We start from the raw sequence: 16,774 nt of genomic DNA, 5'->3' as shown, positions 1-16,774 counted from the left end.
GCTCATATTTAGCCAAAGCATTTTATGTAATCCCAGTAATTAAGAACTTCTTAATGGAGGAAGATGATGACAAAGTGGATGTCATCTCTGGTTTTCATCTCTTGCTTTATTCAGGAGGAATCTCCTGTGCAGCAATCACTTAGATTTTTGTTTCCTTCTTTAAAAATAACAGAAGACAAATCTATAATTTATCATCATTATTTATTTTGGCAAAATATAGGTAACAAAAAACATAACTATTCTCAGTGCATGATTCAGTAGTTTAATGGTAATCATATGCATATCTAAATATTTTCAAGTCCCAAATTGAAACTTAGCCCTCTTTTTATTTTGTACCATAAATTGAACTCAGGAAGGCTCAGGGCTGCTGAGCAACATTCTGGTCTCCAGTACTCATTTTAAAGAGTCTATGTTCTTCCTACTTCACACCACTGTAAAATGCCAGTTTGATATTTGGTATAATGAGAAAGTAAAATTCTCGATCTGTAAATATAAGATGACTAGGTGGCAGAACTTAAAAGACTATATACTTAAGACTGATGCTTTTTCAACCTATATTCTATGGGAGGCATCAGGTCTTCATATTAGACTTTTCTTCTATGAAGCTTCAGCAGGGCATCTTTAATGTCCCTGTTCCTCAGGCTATAGATGAAGGGATTCAGCATAGGAGTCACAATTGTGTACATCAGTGAGGAAACCAAACTCTTTCTAGGCGAATGCACTATGGCTGATCCAAGGTATATCCCAATGCTTGTGCCATAAAATAAACAAACAACTGACAGGTGAGACCCACAAGTGGAGAAGGCTTTATACTTCCCTCCTGATGATGGAACTCTCAGGATGGAGGAAATTATTTTATAATAAGAGAATAGTATTATCAAGATAGGAAAAATCCAAATATGGCACCAACAAAATATGTAATTATATTTTTGTTGAAGTTTTCACTACAGTCTAGATTAAGAATTTGAGCAGGTTCACAGCAGAAGCTGGAAACGGAAACATTCTTGAAGTAAATGAACTTTAAAACAATCAAAGTATGCAGCTGTGAGTCCAAAAGGCTTAACAAAACACATGCAAAAACAAGGAGGATGCAGTTGTGAGGGCTTATAAAGACTGGGTAATGGAAGGGGCGACAGATGGCCACAAACCTATCATAAGCCATCACAGTCAAAAGTATGTCATCCATACATCCAAAAAGAATAAGCAGAGACATCTGTGTCAGGCAGTCCACATAAGAGATGACTATTCTCTGAATTATGATATCCACAATAGTCCTTGAAAACAGATGTCTACAAAAGACAGATTGGAGAGGAAGAAGTACATGGGGGTGTGGAGGTGGGAGTCAGAGCTGACAGCCAGGATGATGAGCAGGTTCCCAAGCACTTTGACCGGGTACATGGCCAGGAACAGTCCAAAAAGGATGGGCTGCAGGTCTGGATCCTCTAAGACTTTCATGAGATGGAATTCTAACACAGCTGTTAGATTCTGTGCATCTATATTGTCTGGACACCATGTTAAAGAGAAAAAAATATAGAAAAAACCCCACAAATATTTAGCAGTCTGTATATGTTTTGTACTCACATACTCACAATTTACTCTTGCATTCCACATAATTTTATTAATGTATCTGAGTTCTACTAAATTTATTGTTTTAAATCGTCCACTATTAGTTTTTATTAGTCACCTGTTTTCTACACAGTCCAGTGAGCAATGTTAGAAGACCAAGTATATTGGAGACAAGAAGTTCATGATTATATTAAAATACTGCCTATTGTTTAATAAAAATTGAGAATAAGTAATAGCTTTCCTTCTTTAGAAATAATCATTCTGCAGGAAACTAAGAAGTATCCTCATTTACCTTATTTCTATCAAAATCAGGGCCCAATATTCTGATATTCAGAATTTTAATAAGTTCGCTAAAACAGCTAGGGATCTATTATTTGATCACTAAATGTTGATGTTTCATATTTATAAAATATTCAATATGTTTCCCAAGTTCAATCTCTGGTACCAAAAAAAAAAAATTCAATATGTGATGAAAAACAAGTGAAAGTTGTGTCTGCTATCATGATGATATAATATGGAAATGATGTAAAACAGGGAAGCTCAGAAAATAATGTAATACATCCGGTAGTTTCATCAGTTGAAATACTGTGACAATAATTACCTACTTTACACGCCTATTTTATGGAAACTTTCAAAAATCATTTAATTGCACATAGTAGAAGTTTTCTATCCAATTTATCAATATGTACCTGGCAAAATATTAAAAAGTCCAGATACCGTGGTCTAAAATCAAAACCAGATTGATTAGAATATTTGCCTGTGAAGTTTCTGTTGGTTCACTTTACAATGCAGTTGAAACAATTGCAGCCATAAATTTCCTGGCATTTAGAGCATGAATCTTTAATATGTTAATATTAACTGTTTTTAAAATATTAATGCACATGATCTGTATTACAATGTAAAATTTTATAATATTTAATACAGACAATATTTGACATTGATTTGAACTATAATCTATGAATCTTTGGTTCTTGATATGTCTGAATGATTCTATTCTTCCACACACCTTGTTTCCATGGGCAACTATTGTTAGGAACATGGAGGTAGATTTTCCTTTCATTGTTCTGAAATCTCTGTTGATTACTGTATCCATAAATGTTTTCTAAAGACTTACCTGTAAAGTACCTAAATTGCATTTAAATAGTGTATAGCACATACTGTCCCTGAAATGTTCTACTTTATAACAACATGTATATTTGTTTTTCTTTATGAAGTAAATACATCTACCATAAATGACTTTTGTGATAAATTGCATTACCTCAGAGAGAGCCATGAGTTAATCTGTAAGGTAATTATGATGACAAGCATTTCAAATATTTTCTGCTCCTCTCTATAACATATATGAGTGACTATCCCCATGAAAATCTAAGTAGAATATTGATCTTTGACTTCCTGCAATTAATATATATTTGGTTTTGCCATTAATTTATCTCATTTAAAAAGTCAGTCATTATTAACTGTATCTAATATGTATAATATATATTATATAATATATATAAATTATATACATAATCAAAAATAGCTCAGCATTTCATATGGAAATAATCTTTTCAAAATCATTCTACAAACCTTTCATTTAACATTGAGAATATTTTCATTTAACTCTGGTAGAAGAGACAGTGCCTGTGATTCAGAAAATTAATCTAGCTCTGGTGAAAAAGACAGTGCCTGCGAGTCATGAAATAATCATTTTTTTCTGAATAATTGAACTGCTACAATATGTTAGATGTCTGTGACTCTTTCCTCCTCTCTAGGTTCATATTGTTTAATGAAAATACAATAATTTCTATTGTCATAATATTCATTCTATATAAGCTAATAAAATTTGCACATTGTGGATGATTTTCCAATAGAAGGTTCCTACATTAAAAATATAATGAGTTTCGCCAGGTGTGGTGGCATACGTGTATACTCCCAGCACATTTAGGCTGAGGCAGGAGGATTTGCATGGGCCACACAGTGAGTTCAAGACTGACCTAGGAAGATCCTGTCTCAAATTATACATATAATATAATAAAATATATAATATAATAGTATGTAATATAGTATATAGTATATCTATTAAAAACACACACACACACACATATATATATATATAGAGAGAGAGAGAGAGAGAGAGACAGTGAGTTTTATATATTCTGAGCTGTATGATGAATGCCTTTGTTAAATGGAATTGGAGCTATGGAATAATATGAATGCATTAATGGGTCTTAACTCCATGAAATTTTCAGCCATTATCAACAAATAATTTTGTTTTCAGTACAATTTAATGGAATTATAGGTCTCGTGGCCATGACATAGACCCAGAGAGCTACACTTTATCTTGTTTCTAGTTTAGTAGGACATTAATGAAAAGCACAAAGCTGCAGACACGAAAGCATCAAGTATGTTGATGCCACCATGCTATGACAAAATATTGTGAACAACTGATTACTTTTCTCATTACTATGAATACCAATATCCAAATTTTGCTCTGATTTAATGCTTTTACCACATATTAACACAAAAGAGCACTCATTATATGTTTACTATTTCCTCAATATAGTCTCAGAGATACTAACAACCTGGTGTGTCTTACAGAAATGTTATCTCTATATCAGCAAACAAGATTTAAAATTACATCATCCTTCATTGGGTAGTATACATGAATTGGTTTTCATTGTTTCCCAACCATACATTAGTTTAAAAAGATGTATGGACAGATCCATTTCAGGCATACATATTTTTAATCTATATTCTGAATAGTAACAAAATCAAGACCTGATCTTAACAGTCATTTTCAGTTGAATGGACCAGTTACATGAATGGAGAAAGATGTGGGAAATTGCAGGGGTACACGAGAAAGGAAAAAAGACAGAAGGATATGCTGAATGAATGTGTGCCTTTTATTTGTGATCTTTTTGTAAGATCACAATCTTTCCTCTGTAATTTTTATAGTAGTTGTTACCAACTAGTATGCTCTGCAATCTACCAGAAATCCCCTTAGAAAAGAGCACATAGAACAGGAAATCTCATCCTAGAGCGACAGGGATGTAAAATGACTAGATGAGTTTTGAAGGTGACACCCAGATGCCCTATGTCTCTAATCAGACATTGCGCATTAAAGAAAAATTATATCCCTTTGACTTTTTTGTAAAAACCCATAATGAAGCATTTATAAACTAGAAAGAGTGTGCAGATGATTTACTCTGGTCTGAAAAGAACACAGATAAAAGCACCAGGCCTTCATGAGTCTCTAAATAATGAATTAAAAATTGTGGATAGAATCCTCATTCTAATCATTATCTGTATCATCAAATTAATGAACATTTTGAACTGTCTAGGAAATGGTTGTGTGTGACCTATTTTGGGTTATGGCTGGTGAGGTATTTCTAGAAAGTAAAATCACTCTGAGAAGAAAGAAAAAAATTTATATAAGCTTACAACAACACTCACCACATTGAAGATCATAAACTTCACAGTCCTCATGTCTTAAAGTTTCATTTTTTTGTCCTCCCATTAGCCTATCCAAACCATGTTTGTCTTCACTAGGAGTAAACAAATCAGGCAGTCCTTCCTCACTCCTCATTTCCCTCAGCACTTACTGATCTAAATGGTGGCTGGGGTGGGTTTTGATCATGGACGTAGGCTCTGTCAGGATTGTTAAGCATAAGTCTCAGATAGGAGCTTCTTGATCCCCCTCCTAAAAAAACAGAAAAGAAGACATGCCTCTGAAACCAAATTCAGCATAGGTATCAAGCTAAAGGGCTACAGGCTTAACATCGACTATTATATGACCTTGGAGGCTCAATGCACAGAGGTCATAATTAGCCAAATTCATTCACTTTGCTACAAACTCTAAGGACAATTCAATTTTAATTGGGAAAAAAGAAGAAGAGGAAGAAAAAAATGAATATCCATAAAAGTTTGGGGTCTTGTTCTCTATTCAGGAGGAAACTTGTAACTACTATATATTTCTTGCATTTCTTTTTCTCAATAATTCATTTGGATTTTATTTACATTTTTTACTATGCCATATTTAAATTGCAAAAGAGAGTTTATAGTTCAGTGCCTTTTTACATTCATATTGTAAATCACTAACATCCACATCTAGAAATTTTTCATCTTCCCAACTGAAACCACCTACACATTGTTCAAAACATTTCCATTTGTTTTCACTCTGAACACTGGCTAACACAATTCCACTATCAAATATGATGAGAAATTAAAGTCATTCTACTTCAAAATAACATGGATGCAGGATTTAGAGCTTTATATGTTTAGCTTTTGTTTTTGTATATGTTTGCAATATATAAAATTATATTCATCTTTGATAATTGGCACATGTAGACGTCACATTTTAATTGATTCCAATTCCCATCGCTTCTCGGCCTTTTGGCTAAGGTCAAGTGATTCCAATTCTCCTTTCGCTCCTGGCCATCCCCTCTCCTACTACTCCCAGGTCTCCTCTTGTCCACGAAGTCCACTTCCTTTTTGTGTCATCTTCCTTATTTTGCTCTTTGAGTCATTAATATTTTGGATTTGTCCTATGATCTTACACTTAAATTCCTTGTCACAGGCCTGAAATTAGACTGCTCTGTTGTCTGAGTCATGTTTAATGTTCTTATTTCTCGGGGTGTACATGAAGGATTCAACATAGAAGTGATCATGCTGTAATGACTGAGGCCACCAAATCCTTTCTTGGAAATTGTGACAGAACTCATTCAAGCTATGTAGCAATGCTTGTTCAATAAAATGAGCAAATTAGTGAAAGGGGAGACCTTTTGGTGGAGAAGATTTACACTTCTCAACCAAATATGGGAGTCTCAGAATGGAGGAAATAAAACTATCCCTGTGAAGGAAAAAAAAATAAACCAAATGTACATGACCAGTGAAATACATGACCATGTTATTGTGAAGTCTTCAAAACAGGAATAATTAAGAATTTGTACAGGATCACAGAAGCAATTGGATAACTCCATATCCTTGAAGGAGGTAAGTTACATGGCAAAAAATAGTGCAGCAGAGAGTCTAAATGACTAAACAAAATGGACAACAAAACAAATCCAAAGAGGTGAGGCTTCTTGATGGCTGGGTAATTTAGGGGGTGCCAGATGATCAGGAGCCTCTCATAAGGCAATGCAGTCAGAATCATGTCATCCATACTTCTGGAAAGGACATAAATAAGAATCTATATCAGGTTACTTATATAGAAAACAATCCTTCTGTTATGAGCGTGATCCACAGTCATGTTTGGGACCACGGTAGGTATGAAACAGGCATTATCACAGGATAGATTAGAGAGAAAGAAGTGCATGGGGGTGTGGAGGTGGAAGTTGGAGCTGACAACCAGGATGATGATAATGTAAAAAGAGGATAGATTGTAGGTCTGGATGCTCCAAAGTATACCTGAGTTGGAATTCTGAGACACATTTTACACTGTGTCCTTCAACATTACTTCTGCTGCTGTCTGTGAGATATCTATGAGAAGTAGAAACAAAGAGCATGAAAAGCAAATTTTAAATGTGTTTTGCAGTACATTCATCATAATAAGAGATTACACTTCAAAGCTATTGTAGTGCAACATTGAATATTACAATCTCCCCATTTGGCTATCAAAGCAGTCATGTTTGTACTTTAGATGAGTTACCTATAACTCAGAGTCTTTTGAATATCTATGGCCTCCCTCTGCCATTACTGGTTTATGCCACTTTTCTGCTGTGTCATGACCAATGAATACAGATCTCAAGACAAGCCTTACAAGCTTGGTGAGCATTGAAGTCTCAGTTACAGGTTTCAGGGTTTATATGATTGAAAAGTTAGATAAGAGCTACTTGATACAGCCATCAATGGAATAGGAAGTCTGTGCTTCCAGATATGAAGCCAAATATATTTGAATAATTAAATGAAGTGCTGGAGTGACAGGCTTATTATTATTACATGATCATGGAGCACAATGCTCTGAGCTCATAATTATTCAAATTATTACCTGTTATCCAATCTCTAGGAACTTCATAAGACTGAAGAAATGAGACAAAAGGAAAAATAATATCCACAAGTATATTTGATGTTTCACCATAGTAAGACTCTTGTGTGTTTTATTCACTTATTACATTTCTATCTTTTAAAAAAGATCCATGTACTCTTTCCATTTTTTCCATAAAAGATACACAATGTAAACTTACCTGTTAACCATATTAAGTATACACTTGAGTACCATTAATTACATGCCGTTGCTTACACGTTGTAACATCATCATGAACATCAATCTCCAGAATTTTTTATTCATTAAATTTATTGGTACATATTAGTATACAATATAATTACATTCATAATTGGGAATTCATACCAGTACATGATATATCTTTATTCTTAATTTTCTCATTCCCCTTCCCTCCCTTCATACAAAAGTGTTGTTTGCATTTTTTCTTTTCTCATTTTTCCTTTCCCTTCTTGCCTTTCCCTCCCCCATCCTCCCCAGTTCCCCTTCCCCTTTGAATATTTTTGATGTTCAGAAACTGAAAATTTGTATCCATTCTAAAAACTAAATATTCTTTACCTACACACCCCTTGAAGCTATCATTCTACAATGAACCATGATGTTGAACTCACACTATTATTCTGACAAAATAATATGATCAAGGAGGCAAAATTTGTGGGTCTTTATATTTAATTTTGCTATTTTTCCCAATCTTTAAAGTGGATGTCACATGTACTGAATTCGACTTGCATAAAAGAGCACCTGTTTAGGGCATTTAAAAAATATTGTTTCTTGATACACATTAGGTATACATTATGATGACATTCATCATTTGGTAGTTTTACCTTTACATGTTCTGTCCTGGTTCTTATTTTTTCCCCATTTCTCTGCCCTCTAGAACAGAAACAGAGTCTGTAAACAGGGCATTATGGCATCATTTTCACTCAGGTTGACGATGAAGTGACTCAGCATAGAAAAGACTACATTATAGGTCAATGAAATCAAAACCTCATTTATGGATTAATGCAATGCAGAAACTCTGTTGTTACATAAAATAAACAAAATCAGACAGGTGAACCCTTTCATCACAGTAAGGAAGGTTTAAAATTCCCGGTGATGGATCTCAGAATATTAAAAAAAATAGCTTCATAGTAAGAGTAAGAGATGGTTTAAAAGGAAAAAAAGTATGACTCCAGCAAATTCAAGTCTGTGATAATTGAAGACATCAAGCAAGTCAGGTGAATTTAAGAACTTCAGAAGAGCATAACAAAGAATGAGCAATTTACTTATCATTTAAATAGTGACACTGTAAGGAAATTAAATTGTGGAGCTTGGAATACCAAAGTTGAATAAAAAAGAACTCGACACAAAAAGCAATTCAGGTAAATGTTCACAATGAAAGGGTAATGCGAGGGGTGAGAAATGGCCATACACCTGTCAAAGGCAATCACCATCACATGCATGTCATTTCAACAATCAAAATCGATAAAATTATGCATGTGTCAAGCAACATACAGAGCAGATGACTCCAAAGTGAAGCTGGATGTCCACAATCATTTTCAGAACCATGGTAAAAATGAAACAGATGTCACCAGAGGACTGCTGGAGAGGGAAGGGAACACGTGTCACGGAGTTGGAAACCAGAGACTATGGCCAGGATGAGAAGTTTTCCCAAACATCACAACCAGAAATACAATTCAGAGACACTCATAAGAGTTTGTGTTTCTATGTTTTAAATTTTAATTTAAACATTCACCCTCATACTTGAACACATCTTAGATTAACAGTTCACAAGATAATACAGAAGAAAATATTTTAAAAAGAAAACTCTTACGTCAGATATTTTGTGGTATTTTAGGGTTTTGATGCAACAGTAGTGTATAAAATTCAACAATCAGAAGAATGTCTCAATGTTTTTTTAAAGGTTTGTTATCTATTAATTTCAGAACTATGATCACAGATATCATTGATTATGTGTACTGATCTAAACTATATTTACTAAATTTGGAATGCACTTAAGCCAGGAGAAAGAATTATATAATACATAATTTCAAATGATTAAATTTGAGTAAAACCTTAAATTTTTAAGAGAGGGAATTCAGAAAATCACATCAAGAAAAAAATGCCTAGACAAAAACTGGCACATGACATCATTTTTATCATTATGATCCATCAGCTTTGATTTCATATCAGATAATATTCTTTGTTGTTCTGTTTTTTAAATATGCTAAAAGGGATTTTAATCTTTTTCTTAGAATTAAATTAGGTATATCTCATCCTTTCTTATCCTTTTTTAGAATGATTTTCTTTCTAAAGGAAGAATGTTATTACTTCATATTTTTTTCTTAAAACATTTGGACTTTGTAATGCAAAGTGTGATTGTTATGTATAATTTTTTTCTCTAATATGATGTTTGAGTGTCCCCAATATGTTTGTACAGAATGATGCAAAAGCCACAGAATCCAGATTAAAAGGATTATAGTAAGTTTGAGTTTGAGGTTAAATGAAATTGAGTTTAATAAGATTAAGAAATATTGTTGTAAAGTATGGATATCATGGGGTAATATTTTACTTTCTGAATGCATGAACTCAAAATGTAAGAGAGTGCTAGATGTCCATATATTTGTATTCTTTCTTTCATTTTGTTTTCTTTTTCAAGAAGGATTCAAGAAGTACTGAAGTACCTATTGTCACATGTCTCATAATTCCATCTCAGGAAATTCAGAAGATTCAGAACTGGAGCCTGTCTTTTTGGATTGATCCTGTGGTCACCACCATATCTTCTTCCTCTGCCAAAACAAGGACATTGAATATTCCACAAGGAGGCTCCACAGCAGGATAATTTATTCTCAGAACCAGTGGCATTTATTTGGAAAGTAGTGTGGAAAATGCAGAAAAATTAATGTATAGAACTTTTGGTCATGGTTCCGTGTTTTATATTTTATATTTTATTTCCCCACCATGTTAATAGTGAAATGGTCATTGCCAGGGTTGAAAGAAAGAAAAGTATAGAGCTTTATAATAAGTATTAGATTTTAGATTTGGAAGATGAAGCATTTCTGGAAAGGTACCTTGGTGATATCACAAGATGAACCTAACTGATACCACTGAAGAGTGGATTCAATATGGTTAAATTTTAAAATTATGCATAGTTTGCCATAATTATCAAAGGAAGTAATTAAAATACAGATGGGTCTTAGTAAGAAGGAAAGAAGCAAAAGAAAAATAATTCAAGAAAATGTAACCAGAACTCCCTTCTGAATAGAGGAAGAACCCTAAAATGTTGAGTGGACATTCACTGGCTCTTCTTTTTCTTCACAAGTAGTAGAAAGTCCTCAGAGATTAGAATAACATGGGCTAATTTTTCAAATTATGAGTTCTGTGCATTGGACCACAAAGGTCATATAATTGTAAGTAATCAGCATGCTTCAGCAGGCCTTCAGTGTGATGGCTGTAGTCCACTGGTCTCTATAACATGATTCCTTTTATATTTGTCCACCTCAGGAAACTAATATCAGATACTGGCTTCATAGCAAGGCTTAGAAAGGACATAGATCCCCTAAGGATACAAGGCAGGAGAGTTGCTTTGGATCTGCCTCTATTGGTCATGACTAAGTATAGGAGCAGCCTTAGACAGAAAGTGATGGATGGAGATGATGGATGGAGAAAGGAGTGTCAGAGACATTTTCCCCTCATCAGGACAAACAAGCCATTGTGGATGGCCTATGCAAAGGATGCTAAGAGAAAAATTCTCAACTAGAGTGTGAAGTTTTTCTCTGTGCTGGGTTGAGGGTCTCAGATAACTCATTCACTTTTGGTTTCCTGCTGCATGTGTTGTACTTCATAGACATCTCACTCAGAAGGCATAAAATTCTCTGCACTCTCCCTACCATTCCAATTCCAAGGGAATTTGAAGGAGATAAAGGAAAAGAGGAAGAGGATGACAGTAATAATAATCTCGTGAAGAATGTCTGAGTGATTGCAGAGGTCCAGGCTCTGAATTCTGTGTTCCATAGTTTACTTCATTTTATTTCAAATGTGCGGTATTTCCCAAATCATAACTGCTCACTTCGTTTTGGAGAAAAGCAGGAAAGACTTCACGTAGTATGCAGGCAAGTTGTCCCATTAACAGCCCAACATGTGACTTCTCTGTCACTCTAAGAGGGGAACTTTTGCTCTTTATGCTCTTTTTATGGTGGTTCCTATCTGATCAGATAAGAAAGCAGTGTGTGTTGCTTGCTGTATCCAGCATAGGAAGAAGCATAGATCACAGGCAATGATCAAGGAAGGAGCAAGCACATGGTCATTCAGCACACATCTCCTTCTTCCCTTTCTTGTACACCTGTGCAGTGGTCCACATCTGCTTAATCACCCAACTCAGTGTGAAAAAGAGGTCTTGATTCCATACCTGCTCAAGTAACTTGCCAGAGTTTAAAACTATACTTTCAATGTGTCCATGGTTGAAACCACTAGATTTGGCTTAATTTTATGTGATGGTAGGGAAACCATGAAGAAGGTTAGTGCATAGGATTCAAATAAATTTGGAATCTTCCAATCCCATTTATGAATTCTGAAACATAGGGCAGGGTGTTAGCATTTATGAGACTCATAATTGTCATAACATTATTTCTAGTAGATATAATTGGATGAAACCAGAAACAGATATGGTTGCTTCCTATGTTTTCAATACACGATAAACATAAAGTATTTAAAAATATTATTGATAATCATAATGCTACTATTTATAGTGGTAAATCACAGTATCATGTATTTGAAGTAATTATTCTATTTTTGGAATGGGACATTTAATCATTTCCTTGCATTAAATATATGCTACGAAATTGTGGGGAGATGACTTTCAATTCTCATCTTCAGCATCTATACAATATGTGGCATAGAGAAGATATAAAAATAAAATTTCTACCTTGCACTGGACAGATGCTTTCTGTTTTTCTTTTTTTTCACAAAAAAATTCATTATTATCAGTGCCCTATGGACTCTTCTGATGATTTTTAGTCTGCATATTTATATTTTTCAAGAATATTCAACATGATAAGAGGTAAGAAGTAATAGTTCATCCTTATGGCTGTATTGTGGGCAAAAAAGCCCTAAGAATTCATAGTCCACACCATTCCATCATTCCAAGATTGTAGAAGAGATATTCATGGGCATAAAAAGAGTAAGATATGAGTGTAAACCTAGAAATAGACTCTGTGAGATAAGAAGATAGTTTGGGTATGAGAGTAGAGGGGAAGAGAAGGTGACTGGGAGGTGAAGGAGAAGTAATAAAAAGATGTGGTTGAATATATATATATATATATATATACTCCCAAAGATTGGTGCAATTATTTAAAACAAACATATACAAGTAAAAATCATGGCTGTATCCATAGAAAATCAAAGAGCAAGTACTCAAATAATGTGTAAAATATATATGAAATCCTTCAAATTTTAAATACTACTTTCTGGATTTTGGACTATGTACACTTTAGTTTTTAAAATTATTTAAAGTGTATAAAAAAAGAATAAGATGCAGAAATACAAGGAAACTTTATGCTTGAACTGGTCCACATCTTGGAGTCTGATCATTACAGATGTCACTGGCTTTTGACAATTGGTTCCATCAACAACTCACTATTTCTCTAATGATGGGATTGTTCATTTGAAGAAACATTCCAGTGACCAAACTTAACTTTCCTACATCCTCTAGTTGCACAAATGTTTTGGAGATGAATGTTGTTTTCTCTCTGTTAAGCAGCTTGAGCTTGGGGAAATGGAGAGATTTACTCACATCTGCCTATAGTGGCACATCAATGACAGCCACTTAAATGTTGATTTCCTGCCCTTTAACCAGGACACTCTCTCCACTACAGAGGCAAATGAAAATATTCTCTTTATACAAGATGAAATTATTTGGTCAATAATACAAAGATTATTATTTCATATAATTCAGTGAAATTTTGATAGGAAATATTAAGAGTAATAGGTTGCATTAGAATAGGATGGATCTTTTGAGACGTAACGTAGGTGATTAATAGGAAATAGGACATGCCTCAGTTGTTGTATGCTTCAGTGTAAGCATTTCAAAGTGATGTAAGTACTTCATGAGATTTCAGTGAATTATGTATATGTACCTAGATGCTTTTATATTTTAAATTATGTACGTGTGCTATAGGCACTATGTAGCAAAGAATTATATAAAAGTGCTACGTATGTACAAAACATTATGGATATGTATATATTGACATTAAAATTACTCCCAGACCTAAAGGTAGCAGTTGCTTTTGAGGAACATGTGTGCAGGTGAATAGAATCATGCAAAGATCTTATGAACTCAAATTTTATAGTCTCCTAAAGCACTCTAAAATTTGACTTCTCAACACATATGATATTAGTAAATGTTTATTTCTAAAATATGGGTAATAGTGGGTATATTTATAGGTAATGCTAATGTTTCATATTCTAAGAATGAGAGGACTGGGGATTTACCTCAATGACACAGTGCCTGCCTCGCAATCACAAGGTTTTGAGTTGGATCCTAGGTTCCAGAAAATAAAAAAATCAAAATAAAATGTAATAAAAATGAGGACACATTCAAAGACTCAGGTATCAAACCTGGTGATGAGAGAACTATTGAGAAGTTAACAAGCACATATCCTGAAAAAAAAGGTTTGTTTCCAAGCTAGAATATCTTCATATTTTAAAATGTTTACAAGTATATTCATTAATGGCACAGAACTATAGTCTGTGAAATTTAAAAATATTTTAAAACTTTTTGCAATAAGTTACATAAACATCATCTCCATTTTATAGGTGAGATATTTCCCATGTGTATTTATTTTATGTTCTGTGCTTGTTTTTAGCATATTTTTCATTTATTCATAAGACCAAACAACAAATCTAACTTACTTTCAAGTAATTTAGTTTGGAGAATTGTAATGCCTGTAGAATAAAGTGCTGATATGAAGACCTGTTAAATAGCATAAGAAAGGTGGGACTCCAACTTGGGCATTATATTCTAACCTGGTGCTAATTAACTTAGTCACACATGAATGATTTTTCCAATCAGAAAAATATAAAAAGCAGTGTTCCCAGGACACTCAGAGTAGAATACAGGGTGGGATGTAAAGTACTGTCTTCCTTCCAGGATACTTGATTGAGGTAAGATGGTGTTGACACATGTAAAACATAAAAAAAAAATCAAGTGTTTGTAACACTGTATTATATTATTTAATCATCAACAGTGAAATGTACCCAAATACCAAATTTATGGTCATGATATTATTCTTATGCATTTTACTTAAATTTACCAAGACCTGAAGTCTTTGAAAGTTAACCACACACATTATATATTAAAGACTTTCAAAATATGAAAAAATTTTGAGAACTGCATTCAAAAAGAAGGAAAATTTTTAAAAAATACGTAATGAAAACTCCTAGAAGATGACTGGCAAGGCTTTCTGATTGGGAACCATCAAATTTAATTTAATGTGGAGATAATGTAGATTTAGTTCTTGCATGCCATATTAAATGCTAAAAGTCAAGAGAAATTTTACTATCAATTAGTACAAGGTGCCTAATCTTTATTTTTTCCATTCCACTTTTCTTTCTCTAAGGTGCTCAAACAACACAGAAGCACAGAATCTAACACGTGTCTCAGAATTCCACCTCATGGCTCTTTCAGAGGATCCTGACCTGCAACACATTTTCTTTGGTCTACTCCTGTACATATAGTCACACTGCTCAGAAATCTGCTCATTATTTTGATCGTCAGCTCTGACACCCACCTCCCTAGCCCCATGTACTTCTTCCTCTCCAATCTGTCCTTCTCTGACATCTGTTTAATCTCTAGCACAGTCTCAAAATTGATTGTGGAGATCTAGTCTCAGAGCACAGTCATCTCCTATGTGGACTGCCTGATGCAAATTCTCTGTTTCTCATCTTTGTCTTTATGAATGACATGCTTCTGATACTGATGGTCTATGACAGGTTTGTAGCCATCTGTCACCCCCTGCATTACCAGACTGCATTATTAATCTCTGTGCATACTTAGTTTTTGTGTCTTCTTTATTCAGCCTTTTTATGTCCCAGATGTATAATTTGATTGCCTTATACTTTACCTAATTCTAGGACTTAGAAATTGCTAATTTCTTCTGTGATCCCTCTCAACTTCTTAATCTTGCCTGTTCTGATATTCTTACCAAAAATACAGTTATTTATTTTGTTAGCATTATCTCTGGTTTTCTTCCTCCCTCAGGTATCTTTTTCTCTTACTATAAAATTCTTTCTTCCTTCCTCAGACTCCCATCATCAGGTGGGAAGAATAAAGTCTTCTCCACCAGTGGGTCTCACCTCTCAGTTTTTGCTTAACTTATGGAACAGCAATCAGAGATTAACTCGCATCTGCTGCATCAAATTTTCCTAGAAATAGTGCAGTGGGCTCACTGGGGTACAGTTTTCACTCCTATGCTGAATCCCTTCATCTACAGCCTGAGGAACAAGGACATTAAAAGTGCCCTGTACAGGATGGGGGACAGAAGGAGGTAATCTTACTGTCACTTTCACTATTTTTCAGTTGGAGTCAGAAAACCAATAGTTTTATATTCAACTCCTGACTCTTGGAACATGTTATTCCTGCAACTTCATGGCTCTCATTCCATTGCATGAATCATAACTAAATGCTGTATCCCTTACTTTGTTGTTAACTAGCAAGTGAATGTTCTGGGGTTTTTTTCCTCATAAACTTCATGACTAAATCAATAAACTTAGGCAGTCTCAGTAATTTCTGATTAATGACCGTGGCCTCCAAGGGAAAAGCTACACCTCTTTACACATACATTTAAATTTCTGTGCATTTTCACATTTTGTGTATATTTTCTTTTAAAATTGCATCTGAGATATGTATTTAGGCATGTTATTTCCAGGGGCCATATCAGTGTTCCTCACTTTTGGCTTTGTTCATAACACCTATGGAGAATAAAAACACAGAAAAATGGGTATTCTCATTAAGGATTCAGATTTATATGGATGTCACTATGTATGAGGTGTTGAAAATGTTTCAGAGAAGCTCAAGATGCCAGTTCCTAAAGGGATCAAGGTCCAGTGTGCAAATAAGAAATGAGATTGATATTAATTATCATTTTTACCATTAAGTTTATTGTTACATTTTAGGCATACAATACAGTTACAGTCATCATTGGGATCTTGTACCTTTACATGACACATCTTGGTTCTTATTTTTCCCCATTC

At 34.1% G+C, this 16,774-nt stretch overlaps 1 pseudogene; it reads right to left on the bottom strand.

Moving 5' to 3' along the window:
* Nucleotides 1-584: 584 nt before the first annotated feature.
* LOC106008630 (olfactory receptor 7E178-like) lies at nt 585-1,611 on the bottom strand (annotated as a pseudogene).
* Nucleotides 1,612-16,774: the final 15,163 nt, after the last annotated feature.

The sequence above is a fragment of the Heterocephalus glaber genome, unplaced genomic scaffold (genome assembly GCF_053883595.1).
Source record: "Heterocephalus glaber isolate CG9 unplaced genomic scaffold, H.glaber_assembly_v1.0 deba00001733, whole genome shotgun sequence".
NCBI lineage: Eukaryota > Metazoa > Chordata > Mammalia > Rodentia > Bathyergidae > Heterocephalus > Heterocephalus glaber.
Note: the sequence above shows the minus strand (reverse complement) of the source record. Positions and strands in the feature narration are given on the sequence as shown.